Source organism: Ceratotherium simum, chromosome X, assembly GCF_057802395.1.
Source record: "Ceratotherium simum simum isolate JZ-2026a chromosome X, ASM5780239v1, whole genome shotgun sequence".
NCBI classification, from domain to species: domain Eukaryota; kingdom Metazoa; phylum Chordata; class Mammalia; order Perissodactyla; family Rhinocerotidae; genus Ceratotherium; species Ceratotherium simum.
Genome location: NC_141940.1, coordinates 88,169,440 through 88,196,390, shown reverse-complemented (window position 1 = coordinate 88,196,390; position 26,951 = coordinate 88,169,440). Strand labels below are relative to the sequence as shown.

Here is a 26,951-nt window from a genome sequence, read left to right as displayed (position 1 = left end):
TCACTTTTCAGCGCTCTAGTTGCCATAGCAGTAAAATGGAGCTAATAGTACCTAATTAATGGGGTTATAAAGATCAAAAGAGACAATGCATATCAGCTGCTTAGAACAGGGTCTAGTGAGCCCTCAACCAATTTTAGTTATTACTATGACTGTTTCCTCTGCCGGGTATGCCCCCTCCCATTTTGTTAATCTAAATCCCACCTGTTCTTCAAGGTACTGCTCAAGTACCATCTCCACCAGGGAGCTTGTCCTTAGTAATCCAGTCCTCATAATTTAGCCCATAATAATATGATGTTTTATATTGCTCATCATCATTTCATGTATGTTAGTCTCATCCTGTCCACTATACCAAGCCAGTAGGCAATGAGACAAAAATGAGTGAGACACATCTAGGTTTATATCCTAACTCTACCACTTTGGATGTGTGATTCTATGCAAGTCACTTAACCCATCTGAGCTTCGGTTTTCTTATGTCAAAAAGGGAACAATAATCCTTACTTGGCTAGGTTATTGTGGGGATTAGAGATAATATTCTCAAAGCCTCTGGGACACAGCTTGATGCACAGCAAGTGGTCAATAAATAGTAGGTAGAACAATAGGGGTTATCAGCTCAGACTTGTCCTTCTTGATGGTTCAAGTGTACTCCCACCAGGATTTGTCCGTCCATTATCAAGGTTCTGTGACACCACCTCCTTGCCACACATCGAAAGGTAGCTTACAAAGGCCCCTACTCTCTCTAGGGTTTCTCCAGGAGTAAGAAACAATCCCAAAGGAGACAGAAGCAAGGCAGCGGGGGTTTTGGGACCACTGGGAGAAAACCACAAGCTGGGGGGCAGGAAATTCCCAGCAGAGGACCTGCAGCCAGAGCTGGAGCCTTCTCGCCCTGGTTTGGGAAAGGAGAGGAAACTATCTATAGGGCCTAATACTTGGTCTATTATTATCCTGACTAGCCCTAGACTTGGAGTCAGTCCACGCTTACATTCCAACTCCAGCTGCGTGACCTTGGGAAAGTCACTTCTCTGAGTTGTAGATTCTCTATCTGTAAAATGGGGAAGATAACCATCCCTCACTCAAGAGTTATAGTCTGGATTAAATGCAGTCCCATGTGTGAAATCACTTAGCATAGTGCCTGACATACTATAAACTTTAAAAAAAAATAACAATAGGGACCATTTATTGAATACTTAATGCCAGGCACTAAGCATTTTCCACGCATTAGCTGATTCAATCCTCACTCCAAACTTTGCTATTATTATCCCCACTTTACAGATGAGAAAACAGAGACACAGAAAGCTGAATTGCTTTGCCAAGAGCACACAGCTAGTAATCAGCAGTTGAGAATGAGGCTCACATCCTCCAGCCCTTTCTAGGATACCACATGACCACTCCTTCCCAAAGAAGGATCTATCTCAAAAAGCTTGTATATCTAAGGCTGCTCCTAGCCATTCCCTCAAGAAGCAGTCAGAAAGGGAAACTGTCAGTAGTCCTAGAGTTTAAACCATCCCTCTTTAGGCATTAGGGAAGTGGGACAAGGAGAAATAAGCAGAGAAGCAAGAAAACGCCAAGCACCAACCATACAGCTCCAGGCCTAGCTGTGGAGGCAACAACGCCAGTGCCTGCCCTTTCTCCTAAGGCTGGCTCAGGTACCATTATTAAACACACACCCTATCATTCATTACACCCAAATTCCTTTCCTAGGAAGCAAAAATAAAGGGATATTGAGGAAAGAAAGCAGAAGGGGGAAGAGGGACAGCAGCCATGGTGGTCATGGCTACCAGTAGTACCTACCATGAAAGTTGCCCAAGGTGAGGAGATGGCTTAGGAGGGAGCTGGGTATTCAGCCAGCTCAGATGCTCATCAACAACCCTTCCAGCCAGCCCCCAGGGCTTCCTTCTGCTGCCTGGATCTTCCTTTAGCTGAGACCCATCTGCCTTCCTGTTAAGACCTCCTGAGATGAGAGGCCATCAGCCCAAGCTCCTGAGTGTGATCCAAAAGACTCAGGCACAGTCAGGTCCCAGTTCCAAGAACAGAAAGGTGTAGCACTGAAGGCAAGTTATGGCCATCAACCTGGTTGGGCCAGGATGTGTCCAAAGCCTTAGGGAATGAAAACCAGTGTCAAGAGCTGAATAGGAGTGAAGACGCTGCTCCAGAAACCAGTCAGCACCCTGGTGGCAAAGGAAAAGATGAAAAGCAATTCCAGCAGAATAAACAGCCCCCCTGTTCCCTACTCCAGCCTCCTCTGAGCGCTGGCCCGCCCCCTTCCACAGCTCAGAGGCCAATAAGGAAGCTGGGCCCCCAGCCACTGCTACAACGCAGGAAAGGAGCAAGGAAATGATGTTTGGGAAAGATAAAGCGGGTGTCTAAAAAGAATTTTTAAAAATACACGTAAGAGAGAGAGAAAAATACCCCAGACACATACACTTAAAAGAATTCCTGTGCTTCCTGGACTGAGTTGACCCCACCCAGCCATCTCCGCAGGTCCTCTGGGCCCCAGAAAAGGAAACTCCAGATCAGCCAGGCCTAGCAGCCTCCAGGTCCAGAAGAGCAAGTAACACTACAGCTGATTTTACATAGCTGGGGGCAAGTGACCTCGAGATTCTCTAAGGTGAAGGTCCTGCTGAGATATAAAAGACTCTGGGCCATATTTACAGGGTCTGTGCTTCCTATGGGCACCTGAGCAGACCCAAAGAAAACTCCATCTCACACCAGAGACTCCAACTTCAGAACAGTGGTGCTTGGAGTCATCATCACTGGCTCTGCTGTGAATTCGCTCTGACCTCTGGCAACTTATTCCCCTTCTCTGAGCTTCTGTTTCCTCTCTGCAAAATAAAATATTGGACCTCATTGTCACAAACAACCCTCCCAGCTATTGCATGTTATGATGTAAAAGTCCTAGGCCCTAGGCTGGGGCTTCAAATGATGTCTCCACTGACCTGTGCAATAGCTAGATCCCAGAGCAGCCCGACATAAGGTTTTTGCACACACTAAGCCAAGCTCAGGCATCAGAATTTAATTTCTCTTGGGGATTTAGAGTTGGGGTTTTCCCTTCATGATACTCCTGATCCTCACTCTAGTTTCTCTTGGCCTCTGGTCCCAATTCCAGCAATTTCTTGCCCCTGAGAGGGCTTATGCGAGCTCCTTCAGGACAAAAAGTATGCTAGGGCCTTTCCTCTCTGGGGAAATCGTGCCTGGAGGCCCCTTCCTCTCTCTTCCCTCTGTACCTCCTAGGAAAGTCCAGGTCGACTTTCGTCTATTCCACAAAAGGAAGGTGCCATCCAAGTATGCCTACAGGCCCTCCTTTGGTAGTTAGAAGTACTGTATCTGGAAAGTTTGGGGATTTTGTGGGCATATGGATCTGGCTTGGAGTCTCAGCTTTACCAGTCACTAGTTGTTTGGCCTTGGACATGTCACAGGGCCTCAATTTCCTCATCTGCAGGCATTCAATAAATGGTATCTGTTATTAATATTATCCTCTACCCAGAATAATAATAGACAAGGTACTGTTAGTAGGAAGAAAAATAACTTCTTCAATCCAAATGAAGATGAAAGAGAAAGGACTAGTTAAGAAAAGGTTCAAATGCTAAACCTAGTACTCCAGAGCAGAGCTTCTCAAACTTCAGTGGTCATACTAATCGCCTGGAGATCTTATTAAAATGCAGATTATGATTCAGTAGGTCTAGAGTGGGCTCCAGATTCTGACTTTCACAAGTAGAGTGATGCTGATGCTGCTGGTATGATAACCACACTTTGACAATACACTGGGGAATACAATACTGTTAGCAATACGCTAAGGAATAACTCCTGGTCCGAAAAAGCATCAGGATAAACAGTCTCTTTCCATGTCATTACTCAGGCCTGGGTGCCCAGCCTTCCCTACTTTTCTTGTCGCCAGTGCCTTCTTCCTTCCATTCAGTAACACAGCCCATAAAAGTGCTTCCCTGATGAGGCTTGCTGTTCCCCACTTCCTAATAAAATAAAGAGTAACAAGTTTTATAGCAGTCTCCCCCCGTAAGTGGTCAGGTAAGGCTGGGGAAATTATGATCAGAGGTGCAAGCCTGTTCATGGGACTGGTTGGGGTAGGGTGGGGGGGTTGGAGTATGAGTTGGGTAGTCACCAGATGAGGTGATATGACAGGCAGGTGGGCACAGACAGCATATACTCAAGAAATCCTTGGGCAAAGGAATATAAGAGAGGAATGTGAGCAGTTTGGCCGGTTTGGGATTTGGGAAAGAGGCTGGGAGTAAAGGGGACACTCTCTCACTTAGCAGAGCTGAGTTCCAGATAACATGACCAAATATAACGTCCTATGTTCAGGGGAAGGTAAAGACGACTGCTTCTTTTCTAAGAACTCAGAGGATAAGAACGTGGCATGAGTGCAGAGGACAGTGGGCACATGCAGGCAGAAGTGGCAGATAAGCCAGAAGTTGGCTCCCAGGAGAGTCCTTGTAAAGACTGTTGTGAGAAGTGAGGGGAGGGAGGTGGACCAATTCTGGAAGGAGCCAATCTCTAGCTGCCTTAGTCACCCCAATCTTCTCACAGCACTACCCATCTCTAAGCCTGGCTCCCAGCAGACCCCTCAAGAGATACTCGGAGCGGGGCAGGTAGGGGACAAGCAGAAAGAGAACCATGGCTCTGCCCCAACCCAGGGCAAGAAGGAAAATATGGGCCCTGTGGCTTGGGGTTGTGCTTAGTCCGAGGTCTGGGCCATAACCTACTGCAGGCTATTTCCTCTTTTGAAAGTGTTTAGACAATGAGAAGCACAAAAGAGTGTCCTTGATTAGCTCTGTTTACTTTCTGTGGCTCTTCCAGCCTCCCCCAAACAGTACATTCCACTTGCCCCACATGAAGGAGTCCAAGCTCATTCTGGCCTGCTCAGCAGGAAGGGAAGCCCGCACACAGGCCGGTGGAAGGAACAATGCATAGTTTGTTTATCTGACAGAAGAGGGGAAAAGCTGCTTGATCACCATGGAGGGATACAGAGCTACAAAGGCTCACTCACACCCCACTGTTAGCTGGGTACTTTGTAGTCTGGTGATCTGGAGACCCTTCCTTATTACAGACCCAACCAAGGGGAAATATGTATGTGTATGTGTGTGTGTATATGTGTATGTGTGTGTATGTATGCATGATTTTAAAGAGAACTTTTAGGACAATGGCTTTCTTGTCAGTCTGGGAAAGCTATAATCTGGGTCATCTGAGATATGGGTACTTTATGTAGAAGGGCTTTTGGTACCCAGTTCTGCCTCTCCACTTCCCCACCTTCTCTGCCCAACCCCCCCCCCCTCACCTCTCTGAATAGCCAGGTCTAGTTCTTTCCTATAAATCTCCTGGACCCCTCTCTCTACCCTCCACCGCAGGATCCATCCCTGGCTAAAAGGAAACTCAGAGTAGTTAATAAGAAAGGAAGGGAACGTTGGGGTGGAAATAAAGACTCTCCCAAATTTTGTGGCGTATGTCAGGTGTTGCCTTTTGACTTTCCAAGTAGAGAGCAACAATTTCATCTGGTTAGGCCTTTACATTTGACCTTCTGTTTTCATTTTTCCATTTTCACATTGGAATCTTTAAAACACGGGGACACTTCTTTTTCTAAAGAAGGTTGGAAGAAGGCAACGATATGAATGACGTGGGAAAGCTCTGCAAATATCGGAGGCTAGAAAAGTGCTTAGTAGTTTAGAAACACAGTACTTGGAATTCTCTTTCAGAGTTGACTAGGGATCATATTCTAGTTTTTCTATGTATAGTCTGATAAAACATACCCATCATAGATCGTTTCTTGTCAATGATCCCAAAGGCAAGGAAATGAATGGTGCATACTCCCCAGCTTCTAGAAGCAAGGGGAGCAAGTCAAGAATCTGAATAATGAAACAGGGCTTTTCTCTCTTTCCTGTATATACAAAAGCTAAGGGTGCGACCCCAGAGGGCTGAGGGAGACTTCCAGAGGAGTATGCAGGGAAAATGACAAGTTCACAGAGTATCATCTGTCGAGTTAGCTTCTGTCGTGATTCCCAATTTCCTAAAACAACACACCCACAGTGATAAAGAAGGTTTAGGATGTTTGTCCTCCAGCTCTGGTTTCTATCAGTACTATTTGTAGCACCCCTTAGGAAAGGAGGTTACAGGAATAATACAAGATTTCCGTTCTTCTCCTTTAAGCCAAATATCTCCTTCAGCTCAAACTCAGTACTGGAGATATCACTTTTCAGGGGAATAATGGAATCCACAAAGGTTTTCCCCAAAGTCAAGTCTCAAAGCCCTTAGATTACTTCTGGCCACTCCCTGAGTCATCTCCACTACTAAAGACATAAAGCCCTAGGACAACAGCTAACAATAGCGAGGACCCCAATAGAACCAAGAGCACCTACTCACTACTCTGCTTTGAGCAAACATGCCAATGAGGAAGGGCCAATGCTCAGCAGAGCTGGAGCACAGTGAGCAAGGTGAACAGCAGTGGGAGGTGAGGTTAGAGAAGTGCCAAGGCCAGATCATGGAGTTTTCAAAGGCCAACATAAGAAGTCTGCATTTTATTTTCGGCGCAGTAGGAAGCTACTGGAGGTTGTTAAGCAGGGGACTACCATGATCTAAGTTTTATAAAGATCTCACTTGGCTGATGGATTTAGGCAGGACAAGAGTAGAAGCCAGGAAACCAGTTAAAAAGGCTCTTATAGGTAAGAGATAATGGTGTTTTGTTCTAGGGAGGAAGCAGCAGGGGTGAAGAGGTAGAGCTGACAGTATTTGTTGACAGACTGAATGAGGGAAAAAGACGAATAAGCCATGACTTTTGGGTCATCTGGCATCTGTACCTTCTTAGCACAGAATTCATTCCTGAAACTGAGTTATTAGTAGTCCTAAAAAAAAAAAGGTTGGCAGTCTTCACCATTCTTTTATTCAAGCATTTACGGAGCTCCTATCCACATTTAAGGTGCTTAGAGAGCTACTACAGAACGTGCCAAAACAAAGAATATATAATCCCCATGCTCAAGGAATTTACAGTGTGATAGAGGGTGAATAAAAATACCTAAGTAACCACTAAACAGGGCAGAATGTCACGTCATAAAGGAAATGCTAACAAAACAGGAGTTAAAAAAAGGAGAAAGCTGGGGCCAGCCCGGTGGTGTAGTAGTTAAGTTCACATGATCCACTTCGGCGGCCCGGGGTTTGCAGGTTCAGATCCTGGGCATGCACCTATGCACCGCTCATCAAGCCATGCTGCGACAGGCTTCCTACATATAAAGTAGAGGAAGATGGGCAAGGATGTTAGCCCAGGGCCAATCTTCCCCAGCAAAAAGAGGAAGATTGGCGATAGATGTTATCTCAGGGCTAATCTTCCTTTCCTCACCAAAAAAAAAGGAGAAAGCATAGTGGGTTGAATCAAGGAAGACATCACAGAGCCTCTGAGCTAGTTTTTGAAGACTCAGTACGATTTCAACTGGAGGATACTGGAGGGAAGGCCATGACAGGTTTTGCATAAACAAGAGTGTGAAAAGCAGGAATATGCTGAAGGAAGAACACACAGTTTCTATAAGGCACATAGAAAGTAAAATTAGAATGATGCGAGAACATGGTGGGCTTGACATGTCAGGGTAAAGCATTTACTTTACATAATCCAATAGACAAGAGAAAGGCTTTGGAGGTTCCAGGATAGGAGAGCAACATGGTAAAAACAGTATGTTACGAAGGTTATTCTCACGTAGGATGAATGACGTGGATAATTACTGAAAGCATAGAGAAGTGAGTAGGCTAGCGCAATAGATGCAATAAAAGCTAAAACTAGAGTAATGATAGCAGGAATGGAGCAGAATGGAAGCATGTGAAAAAGGACATAAGAGACAGAATCAGCAAGGTAGGACTACTAATTAAACCTGGAGGAGAGAGAGGAGTTAAGATGACTGGGAATCACCTAGGAGAATAGTGGTATCACTAATCTAGATAGGGAAGCCGAGAGCAGGAGCTGGCTTCAGGAGACATGAGTTTGACTTTAGACATGAGTTTGTTTGTTATGCTGTCAAATTATGTAGACAGGCATGCCCAGCAAGTAGCTTGACGTCTGGGCTGGGGTGCTAGAAAGAGGTTAGGGCAAGGTATAGACATGTGGTCATTATCCACGGAGAGGAGGCAGCCGAGGCTGTTGCAGTGGATGTGACTGCCCACAGTAAATGCGTGCAAAAGTGGGTGGATGACAGATCTCTACAGACTAGCTATCGTTCAGATGGGAGAGGAAAAAGAGCTAATCAAAGAGACAAAACAATAAAATGCCATTTTCAATGATATTGGCGATATATTTTTCTAACTGTCAGCAAAGTTGCAGGGAAATCGGCATTCTTATACATTGCTGGGTGGGAATGGATATGGGAAAACATTTGCTAGAGGGAAATTTGCCATATGTCATCGAGACACAAAAATGTTCCTACTGTGCTTGCTTCAGCCAACCTATGCTAAAATTGGAACGATACAGAGAAGATTAGCATGGCCCATGCACATGGATGACATGCAAATTTGTGAAGCACTCCATATTTTTTCTGGAATTAGAGAGTGGTAACGGTCACTCAACCTTGTGAATATACTAAAAACCACTGAATTACACACTTGAAAGTAATGAATATTATGGTATGTGAATAATTTCTGTTTTAAAAAATGTTCATACCCTTTGATCCAGTCTTTCCACTCCTAGAATTTTATCCTAAGAGAGCAATTAGAGATGAACACATTGTTTTATGTACATGAAGTGTCATCCACTGCAGGGTTTTATAATGATAAAATTTGGAATATCCTAACAGTCCAACATTTAGGAAGAGTTAGATAAAGTATTGTACATCTACATGAAGGAATAATAGTATGCCATTAAAAACCATGTTTTTGAAGATGACTTAATCCTAGAAAAGGCTCACAATATAATGGTAAATGAAAAAAATAGTATACAAACCTGCACATCATACCAGCTCAACTCAAAAAATATTTATGTATATACATATATATTCATATACAAGCATACACATATTAAAAGGCTGGATGCAAATGCACTGATATCTTACCAGTAGGTATTTATCTCTGTGTGTCAGAATTAAGGGTCATTTTAATTTTTTCCATTTTTTAAAAATTTCAAAATTTTCTACACTACACACGTATTACTTTTGAATGAGAAAAAGTTTCCAAAGAAGAAGGACATCATTCTACATGGACATATCACTTAGCCTGGCAACTGTCTGATACAATTGTCTGATTCTGTTAGGAATCTGAAATTATACTTATAATTCCACTTAACTATTTCAAACATCTGGATTTTGCCCTCAGGGAAATCAGCTTAGAGCCCACCAACCTAGCAAAATGCTCTCCCCAACAAATGCTTTGCTGCTTGGCAATAGATTCCTGTTTATTCTACTAATTAAAAAACAACAACAACAACAAACTCCTTCTGACAGTTTTTTACCCCAATATTAGCACTAGGAGTTGTTCTTTACTGTGAGAGGCAGCCAGAGGGCTGGGAGAACAAGGAGCAAGTTGAGGGGAGACAAGGCAGAGGAAAAGGGAGGTCAAGTCAAGGTTCACATCAAGGCAATGTCCAATGAGTTGAAAAAAATTGTTACTTAGGGCCTTCTTAGCTTTAGTTTCTTTCCGGTGCCTGATGGACTTAATGGGACAAAGTTGGGTGGAAAAGGGACAAGGCTCAGGGAAATCCGGTGTAGGAGGGTGGCACCAAGTACCATTTGAGAAGCCATGTAACTACTATTATTTGTATACCATATTTACAGTTCACAAAGCACTTTCATAGACACCATTCCATTTAATCCTTACAACAACCTTATAAACTCCACTTTAGAAAATAAGAAAGTCAGGCTCAGAGAGGTGAAGTAACTCACATAAGGATTGAACCCAAGTTCTTCACTTCTATATTCCTGTTTTTTCCTGAAATGGTGGTTCTCACAGTTTGTTCTACAGATGAGCATCAGCATCTTCTGGGAACTTGTTAGAAACAAAGTTCTGGGGCCCCACTCTAGATCTTCTGAGACAGAAACTCTGGGAGTGGGGCCCAGCAATCTGAATTTTAATAAGCCCTCCAAGTGATTCTGATACATGCTCAAGTTTGAGACCCATCACTCTAAAGAATGCTACCATACATTTTAAAATGGATTTTCAAATGGCTTCTTTAAAATACTGGCCGCTGCTACTTTGACTTATGTGGTATTTTCTTCCAAAGCAGGCTGGGAGCCTCCCTTCAACTCTCAGTGGCTATGTACATAATAGAGGCCAGCTGCTTGAATAGAATTTGGGTTCCAGGGACAGGAATATACTACTTCATGGTGAGGAAGGTCCCAGAACCAAGAGGGCAATTCCCAGGTCAGAGCTTCCCTTGTTGCGGGGGGTGGGGGGAGATATGAGCTGGTGAGCAGCTGCCATATATCTACCTCCCCTTCTGAAGTTTCTCTTCATAAAGGCTCTCACATGGTTCCATAATGTTCTGCATGAGACACTGGAAAATTCCATGATCTGATGTATTTATATTTACAAACCTCTATTTCATCAAGCTTTTCATTTCTTTGGTTTTCAGTTGGGTTTTTAAAAGGATTTTGAAACAACAATTTAGAAAAAAAATACAGCAATTGAAATGAAATTATTTTCCTTCTGGGGAACATGGACACCCCAACTCTTGCCTCCCCAAACCACTCCCTACCCAATTTCCTCACTGCAGGTAACTGTTTGTTCTCTCTCTCCCTCTCTCTCCCTCTCTCTCTCTCTCTCACACACACACACACACACACACACACACACACAAACTCAGTCATACATACACTTTTCCCTTGGGACAGAGAACAAACAAATCAGTTATTTTTTTGAAAATTGGACTTGACTTAAATTGGATTTTATATTTTGTCAAGATGATGTCTGTAAAATGGAAACAAAACCCATACATGGATATAGATTTAATTTGAAAATGCTAAAGCTGAAAGACAGAATCACAGAATGAAAATTATAAAGTATTCAAAATTCGAGCAGTGAACACAATTTGCTGTATTTCCCCTTCTACACAGGTACTAGCATTGAATTCATTCATTTATTTATTCATTGACTGATTCAATCATTCATTAGTTATTGAGAGCCAAGCAAGCACGGTTCAAGGTGCTGGGGACAACACAATGAACAAAACAGACAAGATTTCAGTCCTCATGTGGCTCAACTCAATAAATATAATATGTCAGGTAGTATTAAGTGCTATGAAGACAGAGAAAGCAGGATAAGGGGTAGACTGACTGACAGGGGTGTGTAGGGCCAATGCTATTTTAGAGACTGTGGTCAGGGAAGGCTTCTGTTAGGAGGTGATATTTGAGCAGTGAACTAAACGAAGTCAGGGAAGGAGCCAGGCAAATATCTGAGGGAAGAACGCTCTAGGCATAGGCATCAGCAAGGGCAATAGTCCTGAGACAGGATCAGCTTGCCATGCTCCAAGAACAGCATGAAAACCAATGTGACTGGAGTGGAACAAGCAAGACAAAGAGGGGTAGGAAATGAGGTTGGGGAAGGAGCCAGGGACTGAGTAGGTCATTGTAAGGAATCTGGATTTAATTTTAAGAGTGATGGGAATAAACCCTGTGTCTACCATGTGTCTAGTAGGTACCAAGGAGTCTGAAAAGTCTGCACTATGATCCTTGCCCTCAAGAAGCTTTCAACCCGTCCACTTGGGGAAATAAGCCAGAATTACAGGGGACTTGAGAAGAGGTGAGGATTCTTGCTGTCTCATGTATACTTGTTCCTAATCTTAATGAGCCACCTTTAGTAGAAAAGAGCTCCTAAAGAGGAAAAGGCTTGCCTCCTATGCCAATTTGAGAAGAGTCTCTTGCCTTATACTTTAGGTATTTTTATCTCAAAAACATTTACAGTGTTTACCATGTGTTACAAATATTAAAACATTTAATACTCATAACAACCCTATGAGGCAGGTGCTACTATTGTCATCCCCATCTTTCATAGAGGAAAATCAGAGGCTTGGAGAGGTTGAGTAACTTGCCCAAGGTCACAGAACTAAAAAGCCACGGAGAAGGTATTCAAACCCAGGCAGCCTGGCTCCAGAGCCCATGTTCTTAACCACCATTCTAACCTGCCGTGCCTACAGATAGAGATAGAAGGATGAGGAGAAGGGGAATAAAAGAGAAAGTCTCCCAGATGTCATGGGTAATCAAGAAGCGTGCTGGGCGCCTATGGGAGACCTGGGGAAAAGACCCTGAACTAGCCACGGCGGAGAGCTAGAGAAGCAGGCTGCCAGATACTGCATCCATGTTGGGGGTCCACAAGGAGTGTGAATGCACAGCATTCAGGCAGACTGCTTTGATACTGGAGACATTTCCTGTGGAACACTGAGAGACCATGGAACTTTAGGGTATCTTGACCTGCCCAGTACAGAATACACAATGTCTAATAGCCTGCAGCCAGAGAAATCTACATAAAGGAGGTCATGCTTGAGGTCTGGTCTTGAAGGAATTGACCCAGATGAAAGGTACTACTGTAGAAGGAATAGAATGTAAAAATCACTGAAATGTGAGGAAAAAATGGTGTCCCGAGGGTAGGATGTACGAGAAGCGGTGGTGGGAGCTAAGGCTAGAGAGGCAGGCTGGGCCACAACATGGAAAATCTATATTGCCATGCTAATGAGTTTGGACTTTTCCCACAGGCACTGGGGAGCCAGTGAAGGATTTTAAGCATAAGAGTAGCAGGACCAGATCTGCATTTTACAAAGATGTATCTGTTGGCATTTTGTAGAGAAAAGAGGCAGGTGGACCAGGAAATGAATGTTATAGTCCAAGTGATCTATGATTCAGGGATAGAGTAGAGAAGCAGATTTGAGAACTGTCTTGTCCAGGAGGTAGAACCAATAAATCTTGGTGCCTGATTGGACAGATATGAGGGGTAAAGAAGAGGAGGGAGTCCAGAGAGTCTGCTAGATTTCTCACTTCAATAAATGATTCAGCCTGTCACCAATACCAGCAGAAGAAGAGTAGGGAGGGGAATGAGTCTAATTTTGGACAAGTTGATTTTTAAGTATTTCTTACTTTTTTAAAAACAATACTTGCAGAAGGGAAACCATTCAAATAGTACAAAGGCATATACAATGAAAAATAAGTCCCCCACACTCCAGTGGAAATCGCTGTTAACAGTTTCTTGTTTATCCCTGAGCAGCAGGACGGCATAGTGTTAAGAACATAAGCTCTGGAACCAGACTATCTGGATCTGAATTCACCATTGCTAGCTGTGTGGCCTCGGGTTAGTTATTTAACATCTCTGCCTCACTTATCCGTAAAACGGGAATTATAATAATAGAACACAAAAAAGCATACTAGAATACGGTTAAGAACCTTGCTGTTTGTGCTTATATATCTTGGAGATAATTTCGTATCTGCGTGTACTTTTTCACAAATTGTTAATAACTGGGGCCGGCCCTGTGGCTTGGTGGTTAAGTGCGCGCACTGCGATGCTGGTGGCCCGGGTTCGGATCCCGGGTGCGCATCGAGGCACCACTTCTCCGTTCATCCTGAGGCCGAGTCCCACGTGCAGCAACTAGAAGGATGTGCAGCTACGACACACAACTATCCACTGGGGCTTTGGGGGGAAAAAATAAAATAAATAAAATCTTTAAAAAAAAAAAAAAAAAAAAAAAAAAAAAAAAAAAATTGTTAATAACTGCATAACATTGCACTGTGTGAATTTTTTCATAGTTTATTTAACCTTTACCCAATTAATGAATACTGAGGTTGTTTCTAATTTTTTGCTAATACAAATAATGCTGGAATGAATATCTTTGTATGTCTTCATGCACATACATGATTATATCTGTTAGATAAATTTCTACAAGTGGAATTCTGGTTCACAGAGTATACGAATGTTTAACTGTGATAAAGTCTCCTGGAATCCAAAGAGGTTATGCTAATATACACTTCCACTAACAATGTATTAGAGCAATGCTTTTCAAACTTTCATGTGCAAACAAATCGCCTGTGGATTTCATTAAAATGAAGATTCTGATTTAGTAGGTCTGGTTGGGGCTGCATTTCTAACAAGCTCTGGGTTGATGCAGATACTGCTGGTCCAAGGATCACACTTTCAGTAGCAAGGTATATAGCAAGGTAGAAGAGTGTGTGTTTCTCCACATTTGCCAAAAAAATGTATATTAAATACTTTGATTTTTGCCATTATGATAGGTGAAAGTTGTATCTTCAAGTGAGAGTCGTTGCCTAAATTAATCTATATTTCTTTAATTATGAGTGTTGACCATCTTTTCATTTATTTTTACAAGTCAACTTTCTTTTTCTCTAGACTGCCTGTTTAGGTCCTTTCTTGCTACTTTATTAGTTTGTTAGTATTTTCCTTAGTGATTCTCAATCTCAAGAGCTCTTTATAGATAAAGGGAACAGCTGTTTCCCACATCAGATGCAAAACATTCTTCTCAGTTTTTTATCTTTGGATTTTGTTTATGTCCTGTTGTGGTGCTGTAGATTTTAACTTTTGTGTAGTCAAATTTAACAATTTTCTCATTTATGGCTCCCTTTGTATCTTGCTTAGAAAGACCTTTAATATTTCAAGATAAAATCATATATTAAAAATCATATACTAGGGGCCAGCCCAGTGGCATTGTGGTTAAGTTAGCGTGCTCCACTTTAGAGGCCCAGGGTGTGCAGGTACAAATCCCGGGTGCGGACCAACATACTACTTGTCAAGCCATTCTGTGGCGGCATCTCACATACAAATTGGAGGAAGATGGGCACGGATGTTAGCTCAGAGCCAATTTTCCTCAGCAAAAAAGAGGGGGATTGGCAATGGATGTTAGGTCAGGGCCAATCTTCCTCACACACACAAAAAATCATATACTAAACTATGACTTTGGATCAATTTCTAGACTTAATTATGGTCTATTGATCTGTCTATTCATGTGCTAGTACCAAACTATTTTAATTATTGTAGTTTTATAATATATTACAACAGGACTGGTCCCTTTCTCCCTTATTACTCTTCTTTTTCAGATGTTTCCTGACTAATGTTATGGATTTATAGTTCCATATGTACTTTAGAATCAGCTTGGGTATGCTGGATTATGATGTGCCTGGGAGACAGCTTGGTGGAGAAGTGTAACACGCAGTTGAAAATGATAATCTGGAGTTTAGAAATGTAGTCTTCTCTGGATATAGATATCTATAGATAATCATCAGCAGTACCTGAAACCTCCCAAGGAAAGTTCATAGAACGAGAAAGAGGGTCTGAGACAAAGCTCTAGGTTAGTGGTTCTCAAAGCTCAGTCTTCAGACTGGCAGCAGCAGCATGACCTGAGAATTTCTTGGGCCCTGACTGGATCAGAAACTCTGGCGGGAGGAGGGCAGCAATATGTTGTTTAACAAATCCTTCAGGGGATTCTAATGCACACTCAAGTTTGAGGCCCACTGCTCTAGGGTATACCAGTAGTTAAGAGACAAATTAAGGAAAAAGAGCTGAAAATAAGTAGTAGAAAGAAAATCAGGAGAAAGTGATGTTTAATAATCACAGAGAAGAAATTTCCAGAAAGAAGTGTTCAACAGGGCTAATATTTATTAAGCAACAGCTATTTCCAAAGAGCTTTATACATATTATTTACTCATAGACTTCTATAAGGTAGATATCATTATCCCTATCTTACAGATGAAGAAATTGTGAGTAAGTAAATTGCTAAAAGTCGGCCAGTTGATATGTGATTTGACATCAGTGCTATTATATACCAATGACTATATTTCTTCTACTGCACTACGCAGCTGAAAAACTGCCATTGAAAAATTGCCCATTGGAAAAGGAGAAGGAAAGATGCTCCTTGATTTTTTTTCAATCTGGAGGACACTAATTCACCTTGGAACTATACAGAGAAGAGTGTTGTGGAAGTGGCAGAAGCCAGACTGCAGTGAAGAAATGGGAGGGAGAAAATGGAGTCAATGTGTGTAAGAATACTTTTCAAGAGCCTTAGAAGCTTGGGGGTGAAGGAAAAGAGATTGGCAGCTGGAGGAGAACGAAGGTTAAGGGCAGATGATGTTTTTTAGGATGAAGTGACCACCTGAAGATATTTATGTGTAATTAAGACTAGTTTAGATTAGAAATAACATTGTATCGGTCTAGGACAATTTCTGGTCCTGATCTGTCACCAAAGCACCATATCAATTCTACCTACGCTCTACAACTGCCAGTTGAATTTCTATATATCCCACCAATCACCTCAAACTAAAGATAAAACAAAACAAAAAACAAACAAACGTTGACACCAAGCCTAGCTCTCCCTAATTTATCTTTTTGTTTTGTCTTCTTTATTTGTTTTAAATCCTTAAAGGTCTGACTGGCTCAAACCATTTCACCATTGTTGACTTCTCTTCTTTGGCCTTTATACTGAATCAGTCACCAAGTCCTGGCTTTGGAATATCTCCCCCATTAACTCGTTCTATCTATTCCTACTGTCACTACTCTACATAAGCAATCATGTCACATGGCCTCCCCACATCCAGTCCAACCCCCACACACCAATTTCATTCTTATTCACCTACTCACAATCCTGCAATGGTTCCCCATTGCTCACTAGGTAAAGTTTGCTTTTCTGGACCTTCTATAGATTGTTTAAATTGCCTCTCACTGATCCCCTACATAAATCTTAAGTTGGATGGGCTTCCTTAATATTCCCCAAACCTACATTTCTCTCCATCCTCTCTTTATGCCTTCCCACACACCACTTAGGAATTGGGCCATGCCCCGCCTGTTTTTTGCAAGGTCCTTGTGATGTTCTCCCAGTTTTCACAATCACTTGCTACTGGTATCACTCATTTTGACAATCATCTACTTCCTTGCTCAACCATTTTACCTATATATGTCTTATCTCCCTCCACTAGAGTTCCAGGGCTAGAGCATACTCCTGCTGTGTTCCCCACCACATTGTTTAACATATTGCTATGTATATGCTACGCAATCAAACTCAAAAAATATTAAGTCAATGAAATTGTCACCTGAGAACTTGCTATTTAAAGAGAAATTTTGTGAATTAATGTTTAGAAAATGCCTATTTTTTTTTTCTTTAGAAATCTCTTTTTTGTTTTTGAGGAAGATTGGCCCTGTGCTAACATCTGTTGCCAATCTTCTTCTTTTTTCCCTTTTTCTCCCAAAAGCCCCAGTACATAGTTGTGTAGCATAGTTGTGGAGTTGTAGCTCTTCTATATGGGATGCTGCCTCAGCATGACTTGATGAGCGGTGAGTAGGTCCGCGCCCAGGATCCGACCTGGCGAACCTTGAGCCACTGAAGAAGAATGCATGAACTTAACCGCTGTGCCACGGGGACAGCCCCCCTACTTTCTTTTTAACTTTCAAACGCCATATTAAAAACAGTACACATTCACTGGCTATGTACCCAGTATCAGGTACTGTTCTAGGCACTTTCTCAGGAAGTACCTATTTAATCCTTACCAGATCCCTTTCAGGTGGGAATTACTACCCTGAATTACCCATAAAGACAAGACTATGAGATAGTTAAAGACTTGCTCAGTATTTCTACTGAGTACTCAGACCCCGTAATTAAAAACTCCCAAGTCCATTGCTCTCTCCACCAAAACACAGATTCCTTTCTTTCCTTCCTTCCTTCCTTCCTTCCTTCCTTCCTTCCTTCCTTCCTTCCTTCCTTCCTTCCTTCCTTCCTTCCTTCCCTCCCTCCCTCCCTCCTTCCTTCCTTCCTTTATTTTTAACAGGGTCCCATGGTTCTTAGTTGAATTATAAGCATTATTTTTCTATAGTCATGATGTAAGAAAAATTCTGATTAACAAAATAGGTAAATAACGAATATATTTATATCTCAAGTTTAGTGTCTAATTACAGTTACTATGGATAATGAGAGACAGTACCTTTATGTCTCCGAAGTAAACTTGTGCCACAATGCAAAGGGAGATGAGATGCAGTAGGGTGCTGTATTAACATTCATAATTATGCATCTTATGTTCCAAAAATGAATTGTTGTTTGACAGCAAGGGAAAATGACAATAGTAGAATTATGGCAAAAACACATAAGGTTAATCAACACATAATCGACTCTGAAATATGCACATTTTAGATGTTTTCCTTTATTGGTGTTTATGATTATTATTTAGAAACATCATAAATGAATCTACCAGAATATATTTCCCTATTAAAGATGCCTGAAATGAAAACACACATACATAAAGTGAATTATTTTTTTATGACACATAGTGGTATCACTTAAGGGAGATTTTGTTCCACAAATGCAATAACCTACACATAATGAGATGTCAACTTCTTCAGTGATACTTGGTCTAAAACACACACACACTCTGGGGGCAATTTAAACCTATTGGGAGAATACTAGAAGAAGACTAGATTAAAAACTCTTTTTTCAGTATCTCCTCATGCATGCTTTATTAAACACAGCACTCTTCAAAGAAACAGAAGGAATGCAGAATACAAACGGTAACATTTTCCTGCTGACTGAGACTGACCCAGCTTCAGGTCAGAAAAGAAGATGGCTTTACTCAACAAATGGCTATAGTATGTCTTAATGTAAGAAGCCAACAACTATAAGCTTAGTTGCAAACAGACTCACACCTAGAACCTTAACTCTTACCCTATCCAAGAGCCAATTAACTCTGTTTATTCTTCTGTTGAGACTAGCAAGCATTTCAGGTCAAGGCAAAGCAAAACTCTGGGTGACTGAGAAAGACTCAATTATCCTCTCAGACCAGTTTACACTTTCTTTTGCTTTGGGCTTTACTGGAGTGCAAGGATACTGCTGAAGATAATACTCACAGGGTGAAGTAAGGGAGAAAGCATGCACAGCCTAAGGATTTTTAAAGTTATATAAGGATTTCTTGAAGATCTCAATTAAAATATTCAATTTAAAGCCTCTGAAAAATATTATTGAGACAGAAGCAAAGTAGGTAGTAGGTAGGAACCAACTGAGGTGTTATAGACAGCAAACTATATATGGAGTCAGACAGACCTGGCTATGAGATAGTGGACATGCCAGTTACTTCACTTCTTTGTATCTTTATCTCCTCATCTGTAAATTGGGGATATATTCATTCCTATACCTCATAAGAGAGCTGTGATGATTAAATGGCATGACGCACTTGAGAGCTGCTAGCACTGTATCTGATCCATAGTAAGTGCTGGAATAGAGGGACAGAACTAACATTCACAGAGTGTCTATTAAATCTGAGAGTAATCATGCTTCTGGCTGAACCTCTTCAAACTTAGGTGGAAAGGCACCTTTGAGGAACCCTTCAGCCTGAATCCAAATCCCTAAGGAGAACAGAGTTCATCCCTTACTGGTCTTAACAATTTCAAACCAACTATTGGGTAGAGGATTGATACAGCACTATCTCAGTGAGCTGTAGAACCAATGACCAGAATTCCCCCAAACTCAGCAGATACAGGGAAAAATGATGGGTTATGGAGTCATACAAAGAGACTATATTTGAATCCCAGCTCTGATACTTACTAGCTATGTGGCTTTAGACAATTAACATGCCCATTCTGAGCCTTGGTTTCCTCACATAATACATACTTTGTAGAATTGTGGTGAGATTTCAATAGATGCAAGGTGTTATCACTATTATATTCTCATGATCACATGAGGTCTCAGGCCAAGCAAGCTACTCAGATCCTGGGATATAATACACAGTCAACATAGAGCTACTTTCTCTGTCCAGCTGTGGCAAACCAAGGCCACTGCAAGTCTTTACCTTGATGAGCAATAAGGAGGGAAGAAGAAATTCTTTTTACTGTGGCATGAAAAGGGGCTTCTGGCAATTCTTCCTGTTCTGAGGGATTCATCATAATAGTGATCCTGAATCACATATAAGAGAGCAGCCATTCAGCCATACTCCCCATCACTTCATGAGTGTCCTCTCTCACTCATCCTTAAACTTTTCTTTCTTAAACCTCAAGCTTCTCCCAAGAAGTACAGAGCAGCAAAGAATCACACATACACACACACACACACACACACACACACACACACGGAAGAGAGTTAGAGAGAGAGAAGGATATCACAAGAGAAAAATTTTCTAATATCTCATGCACCAAAACTAGTTTTTAATTTTTGTTCAAAATGTTCCATTCTGTTGGAAGGGCCACTGGTACTTTAAGAAATCTATTCCTGAAGTGCAAAGAGCGACAACCTCAGGTAAGTAACTTTCACTGTGTGTAAATTTAAATCAAACAAATTTTATGAATGAGAGAAAGAAAAGAGTAGGTAATGTTCTGCTCTTTTCCCTAGAGAGAAAATCTATCCTGCATAACTTCTCAAAGACTATTCAAAGGCATACCTTAACTTTATACTTAGCAAAATTGAAGGATATTCTGCACTCTCATCTTAGGGGGAAAAAAAAGGAAGAATATATCTTTGCATTAGAGCCAGAGACACAATCGTTTTTAGCTGAACAAGGATGCCAGAACGGCCAATCAATGCTTTCCCTTTGATTAGCTGGAAAGCAATCAATGCGCTCTTGATAAATTGGAGCTTTCACTCAAAATAGAAACTGGCCTGAAGTCCAGAAAGCTGGCAGTTCAGAGATAAATCCCCAGAAGAGATCTTGACACTTGCACAAGATCCAGGGTTGGCATACTCATCAGGACCCAAGTTTAAGACTGGGACTTGAAGAAGTTGTTAAGTAGTAAGGACTGGTAAGACATACCGACCATCTTCAGGATTCATATCTTTCTTTCATCAGCTAAAAGAAGCACCTTTGGTGCTTAAGGTTTATCTAGTTTAGCTGTTTTAATAAAGACATTGGATTTTAAAAAGACTATTTTTTTTAGTGCAGTTTTAGGTTCACAGCAAAATTGAGAGGAAGGTACAGAGATTTCCCATATACCCCTTGGCTCCCCCCACACATAACCTCCACCATTATCTACATCCCCCACCAAAGTGGTACATTTGATGAACCTACACTGACACATCATAATCACCCAAAGTCCATAGTTTACATTAGGGTTCACTCTTGGTGTTGTGCATTCTGTGGATTCGGACAAATGTATAATGACATGTATTCACCATTAAAGTATTATACAGAATGGTTTTACTGCCCTAAAAATCCTCTGTGCTCTGCCTTTTCAACCCGTCCTTCCTCCCTCCTAATTCCTGGCAACCACTGATCCTCTTACTGTCTCGATACTTTTGCCTTTTCCAGAATGTCATACATATAGTTGGAATCATACGGCATGTAGCCTTTTCAGATCAGCTTCTCTCACTTGGTAATTTGCATTTAAGGTTCTTCCATATCTTTTCATGACTTGATAGCTCATTTCTATTTAATGCTTAATAATACTTCATTGTCTGGATGTATCAGTTTATTTATCCATTCACCTACTAATGGACATCTCGGTTGCTTCCAAGTTTTGGCAATTATGAATAAAGCTGCTATAAACATCCTTGCTCATGTTTTTGTGTGGATGTAAGTTTTCAACTCCTTTGGGCAAATACCAAGAAGTACAATTGTTGGATCATATGGTAAGAGTATATTTAGTTTTTAAGAAATCGCCAAACTGTCTTCCCAAGTGGCCATACTATTTTGCATTCCCACCAGCAACAAATGCGAGTTCCTGTTGCTCCACATCCTCACCAGTATTTGGTATTGTTAGTGTTCCAGATTTCGGCCACTCTAATAGGTGTGTAGTTATTTCTTATTGTTGTTTCAATTTGTGTTTCCCTGATGACATATGTCATGGAGCATCTTTTTATATGCTTATTTGCTATCTGTGTATCTTCTTTGGTGAGTTGTCTGTTCAGGTCTTTGGCCCATTTTTTAATTGGGTTGTTTGTTTTTATTGTTGTGTTTAAGAGTTCTTTGTATATTTTGGATAACAGTCCTTTATCATATGTATCTATTTTCTCCCAGTCTGTGGTTTGTGTTCTCATTGTCTTGACAATGTCTTTTGCAGAGCAGAAGTTTTTAATTTTAATGAAGTCCAGCTTATCAAACATTTATTTCATGGGTTGTGCCTTTGGTGTTGTATCTAAAAAGTCATCACCATACCCAAGGTTATCTAGGTTTTCTCCTATGTTACCTTCTAGGAGTTTTATAGTTTTACAATTTATATTTAGGTCTATGATTCATTTTGAGTAATTTTGCGAAAGGTGTAAGGTTTGTGTCTAGATTCATTTTTTGTAAGATACTTGATTTTCAATAAAGAAATTCAATTTATATATTTATTTAATTTTGAATTTATTAAAGATATGGGGAAGTAAGGCTTATAAATCTCAGGATAAGGGATTAAAACATTATTGAGACTTCTGCTTCTGTGAAAATGGAGTAGATGAATTTTCCCTATTTCCCCCACTAAGTACAACTAAAAACCTTGGACATTATATATAAAGCAAACATAAGAAGACTCTCATCCAGTTTCCTCTGATACCACTGATAGGAGAAAATATTTGCAAAACTTATATCTGACAAAAGACTAGTATCTAGAATATATAAAGAAATTTTAAAACTCAAGAGTAAAAAACAAACAATGCAATTAGAAGAATCTTAATGTAATGAAGAAGACTTCTATTACATTAAGAAGGCATACTGGCTAACGACATTGGATTCCAAGGGAAAACACAGTGGTAAGTTCCTTGGGTTTTGTTTTTGCCTGTATAGTCCAGGTTTGGAGCTAAGAAGCAACAACCTGGAAATGCTAACGGGCACAGACAAAATAAGTTCCAACAAAAGCCTGCTCTCCCTATCCAGAGAACCAGGAGAGGGGTGACCTAGCAAGACAGAAAATTTCTAGACAATAACTGCTCTACTCTAGCCAAACACCACAGAAAAACTGTGGCCCCATCCCCAACAAAAGCTGAGTGGGGAGCCTAGACTTCCCTCCTTGACCAGGCTGTAATAAAGTCTTTTTTGACATCACCATGGCCAAGGTGGCAGCAGAAAAGGCTGAATATGGAGACAAGACTTCCATCTAAGCTGAAGGGCAACATGCCCTCCCCTCCCCACGATGTCAATGGAGACCATGTGGGGAACATGGGCAGAACCCCCACCTGGCAATAATAAGGAACTACTACCTCTCCCTATTGAGGTGGTGTCAGAGGAGCCCTAATGGAGATTCAGAACTTCTACCACTGCCTAGCAGTAAGGAGGCCACCCTCTTCTCTGTGGTGCCAGAGGAGGCCACTTGGGGAGCAGCAAGGACGCAGCCTACCCCTCCCAGCAAGGGAGGTATCAGTGAAGGCTTAGCAGGAAAAAGAGCCTCCCTCCTTGACTATTAATAAATACCAAGTAGGGAACCCAGACTTCTACCTCCACATGGCAGTAACGAGGCAGCAACCCCCTTCCTCTGCCAAAGTGGTGTCAGAGGAAGTCAGCTAAAACAGAAAGTTTAAAAGGATCCAAAGTTCCATAACATAATACTCAAAATGTCAATTGAAAATCACTCATCATACTAAGAACCAGGAAGACTCAAACTGAATGAAAATGATAATCAATAGACACCAACATCAAGATGACAGAAATGTTAGAATCATATGACAAAGCAGCCATCATAAAAATGCTTCAATGAGCAATTGCAGATATGCATGAAATAAATAAAAAATAGAAAATTTCAGCAAAGAAATATCAAACCTTGGCAAAGAAATAGAATATATAAAGAAGAACTAAATGAAAATTTTAGAACTTAAAAATACAATAGTCAAAATAAAAAACTAAATGAATAGTCTCAACAACATAAGGGAGGTGACAAAAGAAAGAATCAGTGAACTTAAAGGCAGAACAATAAAAATTACCCAATATGAACAACAGTAGAGGAAGATGGGCACAGATGTTAGCCCAGGGTCAATCTTCCTCAGCAAAAAGAGGAGGATTGGCAACAGGTGTTAGCTCAGAGCTACTCTTCCTCACACACACACAAAAAAGTACTTGAACAAACAATGCCTAAAACCTCCTCAAATTTGGCAAAAGACATAACCCTGCAAACTCAAGAAGCTAAGCGAACCCCAACAGGATAAACTCAAAGAAATTCATACCAAGACACCTCTTAGCCAAATGTCTGAAAGCTAAAGACAAAGAAAAAATCTTGAATGCAGAGAGAGAGAGAGAGAGAAATAATGCCTTATCTGTATAAGAAAAATAACTTGAAAGACATCTGATTTCTCATCATAAATCAATGCAGCCAGAAGAAAGTGGTACAATATTTTTCAACTGCTAGAAGAAAAGAACCGTCAACCTAGAATCCTATATCCAGATAAAATATCCTTCAGGAATGAAGGAGAAATCAAGACATTCTCAGATGAAGGAAAACTAAGAGAATTCATCACTAGCAGATCTATTCTAAAAGAATGGCTAAAGGAAGTTCTCTAAACAGAAAGGAAATGACAAAAGAAGGAATCCTGGAATATCAGGAAGGAAGAAACAACACGGAAAAAAATATGGGTAAAAACAATAGACTTCCTTCTCCTCTGGAGTTTTCTAAATTATGTTCGATGGTGAAAACAAAAATTATAACAATGTCTGATGTGGTTCTAAATGTATGTAGAGTAAATATTGAAGGCAGTTCTAGTATAAATGAGAGAAGATAAAGAGATATAAAAGGATAAAAATTTTCTATCCTTCACTTAAACTGGTAAAATGACAACAACAATAGACTAAGATAAATTATGTATATATAATGTAATACATATAGCAACCACTAAAAAATCTATATGAAGAGATATACCCCAAACTAGAGACAAATAAAAATGAAATTCTAATAGATGTCTAAGTAATCCACAGTAAAGCAGAAAAAAAAGCCAGATAAATGAAAAACAAAGAGTACAAAGAGAAAACAAAATAAAATGTTAGACTTAACCCCTAACATGTCAATAATTACATTAAATATAAATGGTATAAATACACCAACTAAAAGATAGAGATTGTCAGAGTGCACAAAAACACACGATCCAACTACATACCGTCAAAAAAACTCACTTCAAATAAAACAATACAGGCAGATTGAAAGAAAAAGGATGGGAAAATAGACCATGTAAATACTAATGAAAACACAGAAGGAATGGCTATATTAATAGCAGATAAAGCAGGTTTCAGACCAAAGAAAATTACTGGAGAGAGAGACATTGCAAAATAATAAAAGGGTCAACCCACCAATAACATAACAATCCTAAATGTATACGCATCAAACAACAAAACTGCAAAATGTGTGAGCAAAAACTGATAGAACTGGAAGGAGAAATAGACAAACCCACAATTATACTTGGAGACTTTAACACTCCTCTCCCAACAATTAATAGAACAACTAGACAGAAAATAAGCAAGGACATAGAAGTCAACACTACCAGCAACCAACAAGATCTAATCTACATTTATAGAATACCTCACCCAACAACAGTAGGATGCACATTATTTTCAAGTGCTCATGGAACATATACCAAGATAGACTATATCCTAGGCTATAAAACAAACCTGAACGGGTTTAAAAGAATTGAAGTCATACACATTATATTCTCTGACCACAATGAAATCAAACTAGAAATGAATAATAGAAAACAAATGAAAACTAAAAACATACTCCTAAGTAATCCATGGATCAAAGAGGAACTCTCCAGAGAAATAACAAATTACATTAACTAAATGAAAACGAAAATACAACATATCAAAATTGGTGAGACAAAGCTGAAGCAGTTTTAAGAAGAAAATTTATAGCGCTAAATGCTTATATTTGAAAAGAAGAAAAAGCTCAAATCAGTAATCTAAGTTCCAATGTCAAAAAGTTAGAAAAAGAAGAGTGAAAGAAACCAAAAGCAAGCAGAAGGCAGGAAATAGTAAAGATAAGAGCAAAAATCAATGAAACTAAAATAAAAAATAGAGAAAAACAAAGGGCAAAAAAGCCGATTCTTTGAAAAGGTTAATGAAATAGACAAACTTCTAGCAAGATGGACAAAGAAAAAAAGAGAGAACATATAAATTACCAATATCAGGAATGAAACAAGGGCTATCACTATAGACTTTGCAGATATCAAAAAGACAATAAGGGAATACTATGACCAACTTTATACACATAAATATGACAATATAGATGAAATGGACCAATTCCTTGAAAACTACAAACTACCACAATTTACCCAATATGAAATAGATCATTTGAATAGTCCTATAATTATTAAGGAAATTTAATTCATAAATTAAAAATTTTCACAAAAGAAATCCCCAGGCCCAGATGGTTTCACTTGAGAATTGTACCAAATGCTTAAAGAAGAACTAGCACCAATTCTACACAATATCTTTCAGAAAGCCAAAGGGGAGGGAACACTTCCCAATTCATTTTATGAAGCTAGTATTACCCTGATGTAAAAACAAGCCAAAGACAGTACCAAAATATAAAACTACAGACCTCATGAATAATGACACAAAATAAAAAAATCCTTAACAAAATATCAGAAAGTAGAATTTGGCAACATATAAAAAGAATTATATATTGTGGCTAAGTGGGGTTTATTCCTGTGATGTAAAGCTGGCTCGGCTTTCAAAAATCAGTCAGTGTGATATACTATATCAACAGACTAAAGAAGAAAACTCATACAATCATATATTGATGTAGAAAAAGCATTTGACGAAATCCAACATCTATTCATGATAACAACTCTCAGCAAATATGGAATAAGGGGAAACTCCACCAACTTGATAAAGAACATCTATAAAAATCCTACTGCTAACATCATACTTATTAATGAAAGACTGAATGCTTTCTCCCTAAGATCAGAAACAAGGGAAGGATATCCACCCTCCCCACTCTTATTCAACATAGCACTGGAATTTATAGCCAGCACAATAAGGTAAGTAAAAGCAATAAAAGGTATTCAGATTGGAAATGAAGAAATAAAACTGTCCCTATTTGCAGATGGCATACATAGAAAATCTCAAAGAATTTTAAAACAAAACCAAACAAACAAAGGAAACTCCTAGAACTCATAAGTTCAGCAA

General features: G+C 40.2%; 1 protein-coding gene and 1 non-coding gene across 5 annotated transcripts in view; one reads left to right on the top strand and one right to left on the bottom strand.

Moving 5' to 3' along the window:
- SHROOM4 (shroom family member 4) overlaps window positions 1–26,951 on the bottom strand; it is a 187,217-nt gene that overhangs the window by 45,218 nt on the left and 115,048 nt on the right. The window contains exon 1 of one of the 4 annotated variants that reach the window (XM_087426769.1): window positions 1,789–2,146. The exons of the other annotated variants lie outside the window; for them this stretch is intronic. The gene's annotated coding sequence lies outside the window, so the exon portion shown is untranslated. Of the gene's footprint in view, window positions 1–1,788; window positions 2,147–26,951 lie in introns of those variants that run through there. 4 annotated transcript variants of the gene reach the window in all.
- LOC147911931 (U6 spliceosomal RNA) lies at window positions 8,412–8,515 on the top strand. Its single transcript, XR_015550771.1, has one exon. It is a non-coding gene; the product is annotated as a U6 spliceosomal RNA (small nuclear RNA).